This window comes from Triticum urartu, chromosome 4 (assembly GCF_003073215.2).
Source record: "Triticum urartu cultivar G1812 chromosome 4, Tu2.1, whole genome shotgun sequence".
Classification (NCBI taxonomy): Eukaryota; Viridiplantae; Streptophyta; class Magnoliopsida; order Poales; family Poaceae; genus Triticum; species Triticum urartu.
Window position 1 is genome coordinate 115,553,912 of NC_053025.1, and position 9,624 is coordinate 115,563,535.

A 9,624-nucleotide genomic window follows, 5' to 3' on the forward strand; every position below is an offset into this window, starting at 1 on the left:
ATGTACGTTTATAATGCTATTATGCTACTATCTCTTAGTCTTGTGCTTCATGAATAGGAAATTGAAAAGGAGGACAAGTGAAAATTAAAATTCCTACGTTTTTTCTTTCAAGGAGACACTAAAGGAACAGATCCGTGTGCTCAGTGGACAATATATATAACATGTAGAGTAAAAAAGAGATGCAACAAGTGTACAACCTCTTTGGCGAAGCCATGTCGATCTCAGCGTGATTGGGTTGGCCGGTGAGGATGCTCCGGCTGACTTGGCTGTCGAAGGAGGGGAAGAAGATCTTAGCTGTCTGGAGATGAAGCCCGAGGTACTGCTCCGCTGTGATGGAGGGTTTCGTCGTTGGAGTAGCTCTGGTGAGTTGTACGACGTCGAGGCTGAAGTAGGACAAGAGAGACAACAAACAACGTTAACCTGAGTGGAATTCTAATAGCATCTCCAATACATGACGTAAAATACATAACCACAAAGTGCTAGATGTAAAATACATCAGCCGCTCATCTCTGAACTTAACTATCGAAACTGAATTTAACTGTCAAAACTGAACTTAACTGTCAAAACTGAACTTAACTGTCGAAACTGAATTTTGCTGTCGAAACTGAACGCACTAGCAAGGTGAGGCTACATGTCGGTCGACTGACTTTTTCATCTCTGGTCAGTCGATTTTGCAGCCGTTGGATACGAAATCAAGGGCCTGCGGTTCATCTTCAACCTCCACCCCCCTGAGCTGGCCAAACAGCAGCCCCCTGCCACCCGCAGACGGCGGTGCGCCGCCCCGCCCGCCCCAAAAACACTCCCCACCGCTGGTCCGCCGCCGCCCCGGCCATCCCTCTAGCCCCCCCCGTGTCGAGCTTTTTCTCCGGCGATCCCCACACCACCGCCCTGCCAACGCCCCGCCACCGCCGGCGACCACCGCCCCCATCATAAACCCTAAGATAGAAAGTGGGGTACCTCTTCGGCGAGCCCCCCTCCCCGCTGCGGCTGGTTCTTCCTTCACCCTGACAGCATCGGAGTGAAGTGTAGCTAAATCGGAGCAGCATCGCAAGCAAGAGCAAGAGCGAGAGCAGCAGCGCGAGCAAGAGCAATAGCAAGAGCAGACCAGGTAGGGGACCGAGAGCAAGAGCAGAGCAGCAGCGCAAGCGAGAGCTAAAGCAGCAGCAGGTCCTACTGATGTGGATGTCGCCGCCGAGGGAGCGATACCGTGGAGGAAGTGGCCTGCGACGCCACCGTGGATGGAGCCGCGCCGTGTCGGCTCGGAACTGAGCGCCGACAGCACCGTGAGATCGAATCAAGAAGAAAATGCGGCGATTGGTGTACAACCTCTTTTGTGGCGCCGATTAGGCTGCAGCTTCATCCGAGGAAACGGTGATGATGATGCTCTTCCGGTGGTGCAGGTGAAGACGGCGGTGTGGGAATGGAGGTGGCGCGAAAGACAAGGGGAACGTCGGGGCAGCTCCTGGGCAGCTCCTTGGAGGAGGAGGAGGGGGTGGCTGAACCGACGGGACGATGAAATCGACGACGAATCCTCATCCGGTATGGTGGATGAGGAACGTCAAGGTGTTGCTGTGGATGACGTCGTCGGGGAAAAGGCTCCGGCTGGGTGGCGGACGGAGCAGGGTGTGGGGTTTCGTCGCGGGTTTTCGCGGCCTCGGTGTACAAATGGGTGGGCGGATGGGATGGCAGTGGGGAACCATGGCTTAGAGACACGCTTGTCCGAAATGTGGGGTAAGTTACAAAAGTACCCCCACCGATATGAGGCGGTTCTTTCGGTTCAGGGGTACCACGGGCATTTCATGTGTCGGGATTTCACAGGAGGTGGGAGTTTTCGCGCGCATTGTAATTTCGGAATAGCAAGGCGCGGGTTGAGATGGAGGGAGTTGTCGGAGCACAATGAGACAAAGATATATCTTAAATATTTTGGGCTAAAAGGCGCGGGTTGAAATTTCCGGACAAGCCTAACGTGTACTGTACCAAATCAATGCGCCCTACAAATGTCATTCAAAACTTTGAATTCATGTTATGTTTAATTAAAATATTTCGCTACGTGTATAATGCATGCAACCTACTACTCAAATGAACGTTTTAGTGCATTCCAAACGTATATACTACCGCTTCAATATGAACTAAATTTGAATTCGTTTCTCTATTTGAATAAGATCTACAGTAATGATTGTTGTGAAGTCAAAGCATTTGAATTCGTTTCTCTGTTTTAAAAAGATCTACAATCATCATTATTGTCAAGTTAAACCATCGTTTGTGTATTATCTTCACAGCACACCACATGATTAGTCTCGAGTTACATATGAACTATGTGTACTATATGAACTCGAACTAGATTTTTTGAATCCACTTTATTTTGATTTCAAATCACATTACATTTCTAGCTCTAGCTAGATCTTCATAATCTAAACCATGTCTCATATGTATAATGTGTTTATCACATTATGTATGGTGCCCCGCCCCTACGCCTACAAGTATTTAGATGTGAGTTGCAAACACCACACATTACCACAAATTCAAATAAAATGTGAGAATGTTCGATATATAGTATTGTTTAGATTGTTCGATATTTAGTTGTAAGCTGCAAACGCCACACATTATCACAAATTCAAATAAAATGTGAGATTGTTTGATGTATATTATGGTTTAGATTGTTCGGCATTTAGCTGTGAGTTGCAAACACCATGCATTATCACATTATGGTATAACATGTGCACAACACGTGTATCACCGCTATATTCATGCATGCAATGTTTAAAAAACTATGATCTCCTATTCAAATATATGAATCCGCTTTCATATCAAATTATGATCTTTGTTAGTCTCTTACACCCACACAATCCTCTAACCTTTGTAGCTACCACTAACTTTCTCTCGTGCATGCACACGCCCTCCTCGCCCTCCCCCTCCCTCGGCATTCTATCCACCGGGCACATTCATTTTTTTCTTTAGGTCGTTCTCCCAGAGTCTCCACAACTCCTTTCCGACACACACCGATCGATAAACCTCTCCATCGATGCCTGCCTACAACATACAAACACACCTTCAATATCCTCCTTTATGTGTCCTTGCCTCGTGTCTCTCATACGGTCAGACACACATGTAAACTCTCACTCCTCTTTTCATCACTCTCACAACCGCACACTCCTCCCCCTATCTAGCTAGTGGCTGGGCCTCTCGCACCACCTCCTAGCTCCATTCTCTCTGTTTATCCGTCTCACTGGGCCTTATTTGCATCTAACAAATGGACGTACACCGACCGATCTCTCGCTATACATATAGCTAGCTAGGTCCTTATAACTCGTTTTTACCCACACGTCAATCGATCTATCTCATTAGTTGTGTCTCTCCCTTCCTTCGACAAACAACAATTGATCTACCGATCTAGTTAGGTTTGCTTACCAAACACATGGTTCCCCTTCATCATCCATGGATGCGTCCCGACAGATCTATCACGCACAGGCACACACAGAAACACATCCCCACTCTTATTGATAACATTGCAGTTCCACCCTCAGTTTGTCTAGTAGGCCTCTCCCACCATCTTCGAGAAGCAACTCCATCAACCATCCAGCACTCTACCCCTCTCCCTCCCTCTCTCTCTCTCCTCTCTCTCTCTCCCATCATATTTCCCGTCCTTCAGTTATGTATGGATGTCGACCGATCTCCCTCAAGACATAGCTAGGTCTCTCCTTCTCAACACATATACGAGTCGTTCTACCTCTGTAGTTAGGCCTCTGCCTACCCCTCCCACCACCCCCTCTCCCCCACACACACCGATACATCGAGCGCTCTAGTCATGTCTCCCTGCCACACACAAACTTGACGTGTGCCCTCTAACGTTCCGGTAGGCCAGTCGCCCTATATCTTTGACTTGTACACACACACAATTTTGATGGCTCTCTTCATCGATCTCGCACCCACCCACTTGATCCTCTCTTCGACTCTATTTATAGCTATGACCCCTCCCTCTCTTCTCATGGATTGCCCGACCCTCTATGTATGATATGGATAGGCCTCCATTTCACACACATTGCATGCAAAATTTTGTTTGAGATGTCATCGACACATATTCCCACAAATAATTCACGAAATCAACCCCCACCCCACCCCCATGCCAAAACAAAAAACACTCATGAACGCGGTTTGTATCTCTCACACCCACCCACGTAGGTGGGGGACGTGCACGAAGAGAAGAGGTGCATGCACGGCGCACGTACTCCCATCTCTTTCCCAACCACACCTGCATGGGTACACGGTGGAGCTCATTTCTATATGAAAAAGGAAGCCCACGTGGTAATTTGGGATGTGTACTGGTTGTCCACTTGGTGGAGGGAGGATCATCTACCACGGGTGAACAAACAAATTGCGACTTGACGTGTTATGTTAAAAAAAGAGGCAAACCATGTGGGGCCTACCTTAGAGGCAAGGCTCTATACATTGGAGTACTTTTGATGTGTCCCGTCAACTCGCAGAACGAGGAGAAGCTTGCTTAGTACGCCGTCTCCCCCGCCCATGGGCGCGGTGGCTCACAGGATGACGTGAAGCTTGCTTACTACGCCTTATGCCCGCTCCCTCGCCCATGCGTGCGGTGGCTCGCAGGACGAGGACAAAATTTACTACTCCCTCCGTTTACTCCTCATCCCTACTACCTTGGTTATAGAGATTATATCATATTGTTTGAAATATATATGTCCTTTAGTAGATTTCAATATGAACTACTAGTACATACTCCAAACACTGATGTATATAGACGTATTTTAGAGTGTAGATTCACTCATTTTGCTCCATATGTAGCACTCTCCCTCGCCCCTCGACCCTCGCCCATGTGGTGGACGTGCAACAATTCATTCGGTCTCATATAGCCAGAACGATATATACTGCACTACCATTATTGCTCGATTTCCCGAAGAGACGAAGAGCCAATCGCAAGGTCAATATTTTGGAGATGCCAAGAGCAAGGTTATAGGAGAATGAGTAGTAGGTGCCGCGTCATTTATAAATAAAGTTTTTTTTCTTTAGTGGCATGTATGCAATATGATAGGTTCATATGGAGAGAAAAGGAAACCGCTCCACTATATACATAGTCAGGACAGGCCAGCCTACACGGTTGCTTGCTGGGGTTGCTCTCTTCACACTCTCTCGCACAAAACGACTGTGGCCACTTCTCTAACATCCCGGTGGATCACGTCCGCTTGGGGAAGGGGTGGATGCTTAGTGTAGATGCGGTGGTCGTCCCCGACGGTGAAAACCCACTGTCGGCACGTCCCGATCAGGGGTCCCCGCCGTTCTCTCTCACAAAGCCGGTGAGGTTGCCTTCGTCCCTTGCTCACTGCTGCGACGTGGGCAGTTGCCGCCTCCCGCCGCCCTCCTCAAGGTTGAGCTACGTCCCTCAGGTACAACTCCCTTTACAGCCGGCTTGCAGCACTGCTCCTGCTGCCCACATCACTCCCTGTGGATATTTCTCTACTTCTTTGCCCCGCACATACCTCTACTAGCTTCTACGTACTGCATTTTTGATGAATTTATGTCTCATCAACTAGTCCCAGTAATCTTATTCTAATCACGCTTGTTCAATTTCTTTGCCACAAGGATGCTCATCTCGATTTTGGTGAAACTGCACAAAATGATCCGATGGTCAAAAGGTTGCAAACTTCATTTATTAGGAAGCTCGAACGTTGCCAGCAAATTGAAGCCTGGTCAGGGTTCATGGTTCAAGGGCTAGGGACCGCATGGATCGTTTTTTTATTTAGCTGCCTCTGTTCCAAAATAAGTGTCAACTTTAGTAGTAGTACAACTTTGTACTAAAGTTTGCAAAAAGTTGAGAAACTTATTTTGGAACGGAGGGAGTACATATTTGCTATGATCTGTCAATCATTGAGATGCAATAGCATGCATGTTAGTCTCCTTTGTATTTGATGAAATGTTGCAACGGGAAACCTTGGACGCAAGATACATGTAACAGAACCTGGAAGCTTCATAGCATTGTACAAATTTATCTCGCTGATAAATTACAGTACGTACTATACTAGTACTTCCTCCGTTCCTAAATATAAGTCTTTGTAGAGATTTCACCATGAAACACATGCGGATGTATATAGATGCATTTTAAGTGTAGATTCATTCATTTTGTTTCGTATGTAGTGGAATCTCTACAAAGACTTATATCTACTAGTAATAGCTAGCCCCCACTACTAGGAATTCTCTATCCTCTCCTTGAGCCACGTCATCAAAATTGATGTACCGTTAGATGAAGTAAATCAGTCAATAATAGCCATCTGATCTTGATGTTGAGAGGCTCCGCACTAAGCCACATGCAAGCATGCAGAAATACCGTTCCACATGCATGTGAGTGGGTTTTAAATCACATCAACATGTCTGCATGCAAGCATGCACCGGTAGCATGCATGTAAGTGAGCTTTTAAGTCCCATTAACATGTCAAAAAGAAAAATATAATCCCATTATGCAGTAGGAGTTGGCTGATCTTTTTTCCTTACGTGGGATGATCTAAATGATGATGGGAGTTTATTTAGTTTGGCTACCACATTTGTCATGCGGTTATAGAGTTTTTTGTTCTATGAAATCGATAATTTTGCGCAGAGAGATATACCGCTGTTCCGCGCCAACGCGCGGGGACTCATCTAGTAATATTTAGGAACGGAGGGAGTACTATGTAAAGAGTTAGGTGTCGCACGGTGATAGTGTGAGGTGGGCCATGTAATCACTGAGCCTGCGTGTTTTCACTGCTCTTGCACGCCTCCGCTGTAAGAATGGAGAAAATTGTAATCTATTAGTAGTAGTATACCTCCTTTCGCCGAAAGCGTGGGACATCCAGCAGTCCTACCACCTCGGTAATAAAGACCAATGAGCCGTCAAATCACATAGACCCAGCAGTAAGTTGGACGGACGAAGCAACCATCACTCTTGCGCCAGTGAGAGGTCGCGTCCGCTCTGCCCGGGCATGAATGCGGCACTGATTCTTTGGAGCGGCGCTGACCGTTTCGGGCAGGAAGCGCGCGCGGGCGATGGAGGGGCTTTGGGTGGGCCGGGCTGGTCAGGAGCGGGCGTGGCAGCTGTCCACATGTCCCTACCGGACACGCCCGGAAACGAGAGGATGCACCGACTCTCGTGGCTAAAATCGTACACTACACAACATCTCTCTGTAGGAGTAGGTCGATCTGTCGCTCTCTCTAACACACACATGGTGTTAAACACACACACACACACACACACGCGTGCGCGCACACGCACGCACCTTGGTCCCGTTGCACCTTCTAACGTGACTTATTACACCTAGACGGAAGGAGTAGTAAGTATACAAGATACGGTGGCACAGTGACTTAAGTCGAATACAAGTGCCAAAAATTGGTGTGCATGTTATAATAAGGATTCACTTAAAATAGTACGTGAGCGAACAGAGGGATCAATTGGACAGTGTTCCCGAGCAGTAGCGAGATGTGTGAGGTAAGATACACCGCTGGCGCTTTTAATTTTTCTTATTAATTTGTTTGTTTCACCCTCTGACTGGTGGGACCCAATGTACTACGTGGAGAGAGGTAAGGTGACTAAGGCTGCATTATTTCTGCACCACTGTGGATAGTCTTACCACCAAAGCCACATGACACGATTATGATTGAAATCCCAATGACTCCCACACACACACACAAAAACACGGCATGCTTGTCACACGAATGCAGGAATGTACAAAAGGTTATTTCCCTCTTGTTGAACATAACGGGAGGGTTGTGTAGCTGGTTAGCCTGTTCGCTCACTCTCTCGCCCTCTCCCGCTGGAGCCTCAGCACTTGTAGTTGCTCTCTTCACACTCTCTCGCCCTCTCCAGATCTAAACAAGACTTCGTTGGCCTCTCTCTCCCCTCACTGCTGCTCAAAGAGCCGGCAGGATCCGTTCGCCGGGAAGGGAAGGAGGCTTAACGCTGTCGCCGTCGGCGAGGGACTACCGGCGCAGCTGTTCACTTTCCACCCAGTGACGGCGCGGGAGGGTCTCCGACCCCTTCTTCTTCGCCGCCGTCCCGTTGCCCACCGAACCACGCCCCAAGAACCTTAAGGTATAATTTACTTACTCCACATGCATTGCTCTAGCTGCATGTATACCATGAATCTAGGACGTGGTTCAAAGAGGAAAGGAGTGGGTGAAAGTAGTGGGAAAAGTTGTATATAGCATGAATCTAGGACGTGGTTCAAAGAGGAAATGAAGGGGGAAAGTTGTATAGCATTATTCTAGGACGTGGTTCAAAGAGGAAAGGAATGGGGGAAAGTAGTGGGGAAAGTTGTATCGCATAAATCTAGGATGTGGTTCAAAGAGGAAAGGAAGGGGCAAAAGTACTAGTTCAAAAAGGAAAGGAAGGGACAAGGCTGTAGAGTTTGAGCAGGACTAGATTTGCTGCGCTCACATAGGGAAAGGTGTCTAAAGATAACAAAACTAGGACCAACACAAATATGCTCCTTGGTTGCTTGTTCTTTGTTGCAACAGACTGTGCATGACCACAGTACATCGGTAGATGCACATGGTGCTGGTGCGTCCACTGTCCCGTGCAACTCATTAGCTGTTGTTAATCTAAGGCCCTGTTTGGTCAAAAACTCCCTAGTCCCTACCTGCTGGGTTCCAGGGACTAAACATGGACTAGAGGTTATTAAATGAGATGCCAAAAGACCATGTTACCCCTAGTAATGAACTAATAGAGACAAGGTGCGATGCGTGGCAGGGGAAACTGTTAGAAAAAGTCCCAAAAAGACTCCCTCGGGGTCTTCTTTCTTTAGTCCCAAATGCCCACTTTTAGTCCCTAAAAGTCCCTCCTCTTTGGTTTAGATGGGACTGACACGGAGTTTTTTTAGTCCCTACACCAAAATGTCCCTGTAAACAAACACCCTCTAATAACGCCGCTGGAAAATTGATGCAATGCCACAGTTAAAAGCAAATTACATGTTTAACGAATTTTATTGTTAATATAATCTGTATGTTAAAATTAATCAATGCCACCGTTTGAGAAATGCTACTGTCTTGCTTTCTTTCCCATTTAGATAAGGTAGATGCTTCTTTTTGTTGGCTTCTGTGTCATCCACCGTTAGTGACCACTAATTGTTTCCTTTGCACCTCTGTGTAAATAGGGTTATCTGCTTCACCTCGTTGTCATTGTGACCTTTTGTTGCACTGCACAAAACACTTTTGTTTTAAGAGTGTTTTGTGCAGTTCAACCAAAATGTCACACCGACAACGTTGCTTGATTGCTTAATCTTAGTGGAAATGCACAAGAGGAGATCTTCCTTCCTATCCGTTAAGGCGAATTTGGTTCAGATCTTCTTCTTGTGAGTTGTTTGAATTCCGCATCATGAGAGGTCAGTACTAGCCTTCTTTCACATGATTCTGCAGTGTGCTTTCATATGTTGTGCTACTTGTACGATAATGTTGCTTGATTTTAGTGAACTGCACAAATGGAGACAAGACTTCCAATCTGTATGTGCACCGTAATATCCCATTGAGGTAAGATAAGGATATTTCACAACTGCTGGCCTGTATTTTGCCACTTTCATCAGAAAATTAAGTTTAGTACTATACTTGTGCTCCCTAATTGACATGCCAAATCTTACATTGAAGGCG